The following is an 8,605-nucleotide window of genomic DNA, read 5'->3' on the forward strand; positions in this document are numbered from 1 at the left end:
TGTTATAAGTTTTGTGCCCAATGTTAATTCAAACTTAAATATTTAAGTATTTTTCATTCAACCAAGTCATTAAAATCATATTGGTCTTTCATTTCAAGTCCATCTGAGATTACCCTTTACTAATTCAGATTCCAAGCCTAATTTTCAAAGCATTTTTTTCTTCTTTAAGAAAATTAGAAGAGGGTATCCTATTGAAAGGAAGTTACCACAAATTACAATAAACACTTGCAGATTCCATCTTCTAGCAGTCCAACTTGAGATGGTCTGATGAGATGGAAAATTGAACATAAAATAAGAAATTAGTGCTTGTAGAGATAAATTTTTTGGTTTCTCTACAAGTTGTCACATATCTAATTAATTACAAGTTCACCCTCAACCTACTTGAAACTTGTGTTTTATTTTAAGGGAGATCAGAGGCAAGTTTCAACTTGTCCTCCTTTCTTATAAAATTATAAATTCCTTAATGTCTTACATGGTTAATGGGGATTTTGAAATTTGAAGTCAATTGAGGTATGAACCAGCACAAGCCAACCATAGCAACTCAATTAGAAGTAGCTTTGTGGCGAGAGAAACACTTAAGGCCACCAATCTCTAAGCTCATAGGTTGTATTCTCACACCTCAATGATTTATGAAAAAACATGGTGGTTCCCTACTATGGGGACACCTTACATGACTTGCTTCATCTAAAATAGTTTTGAAGACAACATCCCTTAAGGACTACCATTCTACTTTTTCCAAATGCCTTGAACTCTATTCTCAATTATGTTATTGTATTTGAATAGTGATCCAAGTTAGTCAATTTTTTTAAATATATTAGACAAGTCATTAAGGTGTAAAATCAATATCATCTTGACCAAGTAGGTACAAACTCAATCAATTAAACAAATTTGGTATTAAGCGAGCTAGATTAGACACTAAACGAATTGATTCAAAACCAAACCAACCTCTAATCTAATTTGGTGACCAGTTAGAGCCCTTGACAGTTGACTCGGTTAACTAAATTGAATCCAAGTCAATCAATTTTTGTCACACTAATAAAGATGCACCCTAACCTCACCAAGACTCACGAATGTTGTTGTTTTTTCCACCAAGGATGTGGCCACCCAAAGGGAAAGTTACCACAAATTTATTGTTTTTTCTTATGACCATAATGCTTGGAATGTCATAATGTGTTATCTTGATAATCTAGCTCAAATAGAGAAGCACCTCTCGTCAATATAAGTATTGGCTTTCCTCTCTCCAAATCTGCTAGCTTTCAACGCAGCAACCTTCAACAACTATATTTTTAAATATTTAAATAAATTTCCCAACTTAAACATTCCTAAAAACATTTAAACTATATAAACTTAATCACTTACATTTACAAATATAATAATTTCTAATAAATTTTTAGTGAAAGAAAAGAATATAATAAGCAACCCCTAACATAAACATTACTTTTACCATAGAGTTTAGGAATTTTTTATATTGGTATTTTTCTTATTTCATTTATATTTTTATCAATTCATAACATAAAACTTATACCATAGGGTGTAGGAATTGTTTATACTTATATTTTTCTTATTTCCCAAGTGTCAATCTAAAAGTTGTTGTTTTCTATGCATGAGTTGTAGCTATGATCTAGATGTGTGGAAGTCAGAGATTTCTATCCGATATATGTGTAACTATTGTGATTAATAAAGATATTAAAGTGTGTTTTGGTGTTGTGTGTAATCACTCTTTGATCTCTCTCTATTTTCTAATAGGTTTTCAGAGTTGGTTCAACATTGACTCTCTCACGAGAGGGGTTGAGATCATACAATTTTAACCATGATACTCCTTTGTACATAGATTAGTTTAATCAAGTGTTTGATCTATTTTTTCTATGAATATTTGATCTGTGTTTGGATTGTGGATAGTTTCATGCAAAGGAGAATTGTGAAGATTTAATGTTGGTGTTGTTGTGTGAAGTTCCGTTGTGGACAAATATTTGTAAAATAAGAGGAGATCTGTTTGTGAAGATGTTGGATTACCATAGATTTGGTTTGATCTAGTGTGGATCTACAATTGTGAGCAATGTCTACATGTTTTAAATGGCAGTGCTCAAGATTATTAAATGGTGCAAGATGTACAATTGCAGCATGTAGGTGGAATGTTAGCATTCTCATTCTATATCTGAAATAATAAAAGATTGTGGTATTGTTTATCTAGAGATCGAGATCCAACAGGTGCAAATCTGATGAAAAATACGAATATGAAAAGTTATTATTATTATATTTGATCTTATTTGCACAGATCAATAAAGCATAGTCATTGATTTTGTCTTTGTACGTTTTTTTGGTTGGTGTTTTTCTTTTATTGGTTATAAAAAGGGTTGGTGGTTCTTAAAATGAAAGCCCTAGTGTCTAAAACATTAATTCGTGTGTCTTTATTGGTTATAAAAAGAGTTGGTGGTTCTTAAATTGGAATCCTTGGTGTCTAAAACATCAATTCTTGTGTATTAGTAAGGTCAAGTTGTTTGATCAACTTTTGAACACATTTAGTATGCAAACCTCCATCCTAGCCAGTTACGTATAGCCAAAAGCGAAATATCCGACAAATGTTGGTTGGTCCATAGGATGGTTCATTACTTGACGATTCTTATTGCGGAAGCCTTGAGGAACATATGTGTCAACATTGTTGATCTTGCAAAGTTCATGAACGATGGTCAAAAGCAGTTAAGTTTTAAATGGAGGTCAATTGATAGCTTGAAGATGTGGTGGTGAAAGAGCGGTTTTTTGCAAGATCCCAGAGTGCATGTAAGTATTGATGAAGACAAGTGAGACAGAGATTATGCTTGTTGTTGTAATGTGTTTTCAATGTTTTCCATGTAATCATTAAGGTAGGGTATTGGAAGTAATGCTTCCATGTGTTGTCATGAGTTGTCATTGAAAGTTCCCATGTGTCAATGTAAAAGTTATTGTTTCCTATGTATGAGTTGTAGTTATGATCTAGATATGTGGAATTTAGAGATTTATGTTCTATATATGTGTAGCTTTCGTGATCACTAAAAATAAAGATATTAAAATGTGTTTTGGAGTTGTATGTAATCACTCATTGATCTCTCTATTTTCTAAACCCATCAATATAAGTATTAACTTTTCCTCTCTCCAAATCAAGTAGATTTCAAAGAAACAACCTTCAACAAATGCATTTTAAAATATTTAGATTTAAATTATAAAAACTTAATCCCTTACATTTACAAATTTAATAATTTCCAATAAAATTTTAGTGAAACACAAGATTATAATAAACGACCCTTAACATAAAATTTACTTTTACCATGGAGTCTAGGAATTTTTTATACCTGTACTTTTCTTATTTTACTTATATTTTTATCCATTAATAACATAAAACTTATACCATGGGGTGTAGTAACTTTTTATACTTGTAGTTTTCTCATTTCACTTATATTTTTATCATTTTTGAGATCTTCAGGCTGATCCGATACATTAAAATGTTGAATTTCAGAGTCGCGTACTGCCACCACCCGATTACGACAATTACGTGAGAGCTGACCAGCTGACCTCATGCGAAACTCTTCTTTGTGGTTTGTCTGTTTATCAGACACGATACATCGTCTCTGCACAATGATATGTTTTTAGTTGAATTTCGTAATAGGAAAACATGTGGGAGTTGTTAGACTCATGGTGAATAACTTGGCTACGTTGTCTTTATCACCGCAGAGTTGTTACATCCACGCTGAATTTTTCAGTTAAATTCCTGATAGTCGCGTCCTGGCAGGCACCTAATCATCACAATTATCTGACAGCTGACCTCATCCAGAACTATTCTTTGCCGTTGTCCCTTCCCCACTTTAACGAGACGTCGTTCCCTGGCGAGCGAGAGAGGAATGAATTGGGTCGGTATTGGTATCGGGATCCGGAGGATATAGTACTTATCCAATTGAAGATTCCCGTAATATGCCCCAGTTATATTTAAACGCTCATTACGCCGATGAATAAATTAAATCGAAAGGCAAGCTTACATTCAAATAATTCTGCAATCAACCTATGATTCAAGGTTCCGGAGGAATCTAGGGTTTTTGTTTCTTCCACCCAACCATGGCGTGAACCATTATTTGGGTGAACAAATTTTAGAACTGAATACCGTGACTCATCTACGTTGAATATTCACGTATTCAAATAACAATGTAAACAATTATGTGCGTGAAAAAAAAGATTAAACATAGAATATGAGGTATTCCTTGTATGGAAACACTGAATGGTTTAAGCCTGTGGAGGAACGTTTGAATCTTTGTCTCGGTCATTAGGAATATGGGAATATGGCCATTAGGAATATGGCATGGCTGAACGGATTTGATATGAATTGAGAAAGTTTAAGTTTTCCCAAGTGTAAATTAATTTTATAATGTAAAACTAATGTATAAATTTTTTATTGGTTAAATTGTGTTTTTGAATGCTATAGAAATTATATGGTTTAAATTTGTAAGTCCAAGAAAATTTTGATGAATTTTGACAAAAAATTATATATCTAAAAATATAAAGATGTAAAATACTAAATCATTTTAAATGTTTTAACCATATATATATATATATTTTAAAATAAAATATAAAATATTTTAAATAATATATGATTGAACCATTTTATCACCATTAAAATGGTTTTTCCATTATTAATATATTTTTAAGTATACACCAATATTAATTTATATTAAAATATTTTATTTATAACCTATGTAAGATATTTTATTATATACAACATTAAAATATTTTACTTTAACATATATATATATATATATATATATATATATGAAATTGAAATTAATTAGCATACATCTTCAAATAGTTTATTTAAAATAGGTGTTTAAAATATTTTTGAAAATTATAAAGTTTAAACATTTTTTCACTTTTAATTATTTTACACCAAATTATATCATGTCATTTGGACAAGTAATTAAACATTGATAACATTATTTATTTACAAGTAATTAAACATTGATAACATTATTTTTCTTATTATAACTAGACATTTTTTTCAAGTTAGAGAATATTTTATTTTTAATTTAAAACTGACACTTAAAAAACACTTGTAAACTCTAAATTAAGCAAAAATACTTATACATCACCTTCATAGTAAACTGTAAAATAAACTTCTGAACTCAATAAATTAAAAAAACAACCGTGACCCTTCTACAACTACAATAATTAGAATGGTAATCGATTAATTCTACCAACAACTAATGAGTTCAAGGCTTTAGGGGAATCTTCTGTTCTTTGTTTCTTCCACCAGGAACCATTTAGTGGGTGAATAAATTAAACGGATAATGCGACACTTTTCCTCAATGAGTGTGGGCGTATTCAAATAATATCGCAAATAACGAATGTGTCCAAAGACTTTAGAAGAAAAGTTTGAATCTTTGCTTCTCCCCCAAGAACCATTATCCGAGTCAATAAATTTGAAAAAAAATCAAAGTCCTTGCACCTCTCGCTGATTAATCTGCAAACAACGAATCAGATCAAACATCTGGGGTCGAATATTTTGATATTTGTTTATTCAACCATTAACTGTACGTGGGTGTGTAAGTTAATCGCGCCACAAAAGGATAAAAACTTGCCACTTTGTGATGTATATGATCGTATATTTATTATATAGGTATATTTACAAGTTTTGATTAAATTGTTTTAAGTTGAGATTTAAAAAAAAAAGTGTCAAGTGTTTTTAAAAATTTATAAACTGTCTTAAATATTTTTTTTAACTTTTTCTTTATAAAAACAATATAGAATTACCAATATTATTATTTAATATAGAATACCAGTATTATTATTTTATACGGGCGACTCATTTTTGGAAAACTTTATAGCTACAATTAAAAACATATTATTGTCTTCCAGAAATAACAAAAAAAAACTTTGTTTAATATATATATAAAACTTTTTAAGTAACCTTGCAGTGAACTAACAACCTTTAAACAACTATATTATTAAAAAAATTCAAAAGTACCTCCTAATATCGCAATACCATTCCCGTATTGGCTTTTCTTCTCTCCAAATCGGGGATCTTTCAAAGCAGCATCGCAATACCATCCCAGTATTGCCTTTTTTTTCTTCTCTCCAAATCGGGGATCTTCCAAAGCAGCAACCTTCAACAACTGCATTTTTAAATAGCTAAATAAATTTCCCAACTCGAACATTCCAAACACATTTAAATTATATGAACTTAATCACTTACATTAACAAATTTAATAATTTCTATGAAACACACTAATATAATAAATTATCCATAACATAAAACTTCTCATTTCACTTATATTTGATCATTTTTTGAGATCTTCAGGCTGATCCCATACATTAAAATATATATATTTGAGATCCTCGGGCTGATCCCATACATTCATGCTTGGTTATATAATAAGAAATCGCTTGGGAAGCTTTTAGATCCAAGTCGTGTACTGCCAGCACCCACCTCCAGAGATTAGCTGACCTCATGCGAAACTCATTTTTGTGGTTTGTCTGTTCCTGGCAGGCACGATACATCATTCTGTGCAGACCGATACTTTTTTCAGTTTAATTCCGTAATCCGAAAACATGTGGGAGTTGTTAGATCCATGGTGATCACATTGGCTACTTTGTCCTAATCATCGCAGAGTTGTTAGATCCACTCTGAATTTCTCGGTTAAATTCCCGGTAGTCGCGTCCTGGCAGGCACCTAATCATCACAATGACCTGACCGCTGACCTCATGCGGAAATCTTCTTTGCCGTTGTCCTTTCCCTACAGAAACGATACGTCGTGCCCTGGCGAGAGAGAGAGAGGACTGGATCGGGTCGATATCGGGATCGGGAGGAAATAATATTTATCCAATTGGATATTCCCGTAACATGTCCCACTCATCTTTAAACGCTCATTATGCTAATGAATAAATTAAATCGATTTTTTTGTTTCTCGAGGAATCTTGAGTTTTTTGTTTCTTCCGCCCAGAACCATACCGTGAACCATTATTTGGATGAATAAATTTAAAAACTGAATACCGTGACTTCTTAAACATAAAATACACCGACTGTTCTATGCCGAATATGATGGTATTCATATCAGTCTGCAAACAACGAAGTCTGTGGGGGAATGTTCGAATCCTTGTTTCCGCCACGAAGAACCGTTATGTGGGTGAATAAATTAAACAACAACAACCCTGACTCTTCTACGCTGAATATGGTGGTAATCTATTAATGTACAAACAACTAATGAATTCAAGCCTTCAGGGAATCTTCTGCTCCTTGTTTCTTCTACCAGGAACCATTTTGTGGGTGAATAAATTAAATGGATAATACGACACTTTTCCTCCATGAGCATAGACGTATTCAAATAATTTCGCTAATAACGAATATGTCCAAGACTTGTGAAGAACGTTTCAATCTTTGCTTCTCCCGCCAAGAACCATTATCTGCGTCACTAAATTAAACAAAAAGGACCCCAACTGCTCTCGCAGAATAATCTGCAAACAACGAATCAGATCAAGCATTTGGGGGACTCTTTTTTAACTATTATGTGGGCATACAGGTTAAACCGAAAAAGAAAAACCCTTGACGACTGTGCTGCATATGATCGTATTCAAATAGGTGTGCAAACAAGTAATGCGGTAAAACACTCTACCAGCAAGACCCATGAACTAAGGAAAAAAATACCTTCACTGTTCTACTCTGAATATGCTTCTATTGAAATAAATCTGCAAACAACAAATCAGTTCAGTCTTTTGGGTGACCGTTTTGATCTTTGTTTCTTTTCAAACTTTACTCGCCATAGAGCTTAGTAAAAATATCAGCTAAATTATCACAAGTGTTACAATAATCCACACATATTTCTTTAGACTTTATGAACAAAGTGAAACTTAGTGTCAATATGTTTAGTATTTTTATGGAAAACTAGATTGTATGCAAGCTTTATTGTGCTCTGGTTGTCAGTTTTGATGCTGGTAGCTTCTTTCTGTCCTTCACCTGCATCGCTGAAAAATCTCCTCAACCAGATAGCTTCGCATGCTGCACACAATGCTTGGTACTCAGCTTCACATGATGATAGTGCTACAGTACTTTGCTTTCTGCTACTCCACGAAATAACCCCGGATCCAATACTAAATGCGTAACCTGTGATGGATCTACAATCATCCAGGTCACCTACCCAATCAGAATCTGAATAACCTGCTAAAGTAACATCAGAAATGTCAGTCTATAAAATACCATAATTACAAGTACCACTAAGGTACCTCAACACACATTTTGCTGCAATCCAGTGACTTTCAAGTGGTTTGGACATAAACTGGCTCAACACACTAACAAAATATGCCACATCATGTCTAGTTGTCGTGAGATATATCAAACTTCCCACTAGTTGTCTATACAAAGCAGCATCCACCTGTTTTGTGCCATCGTCACTACTTAACTTAAGATTCTGCTGCAATGGTGTTGTTGTTGTTTTGCACTGTTCCATTCTGAATCTTTCCAACAGGGTTCTGGCATACTTTCATTGAGTTAGAAAAGTTTGACAAGAATCTTTCCATACCTCCAAACCTAGGCAATAATGAAGATCTCCAAGGTCTTTCATTTCAAATACCTGTGAAATTTGCTGCTTGATTT

Source organism: Pinus tabuliformis, chromosome 3_1 (assembly GCF_031772625.1).
Source record: "Pinus tabuliformis cultivar Carrire ecotype Pingquan chromosome 3_1, CPIR1, whole genome shotgun sequence".
NCBI classification, from domain to species: domain Eukaryota; kingdom Viridiplantae; phylum Streptophyta; class Pinopsida; order Pinales; family Pinaceae; genus Pinus; species Pinus tabuliformis.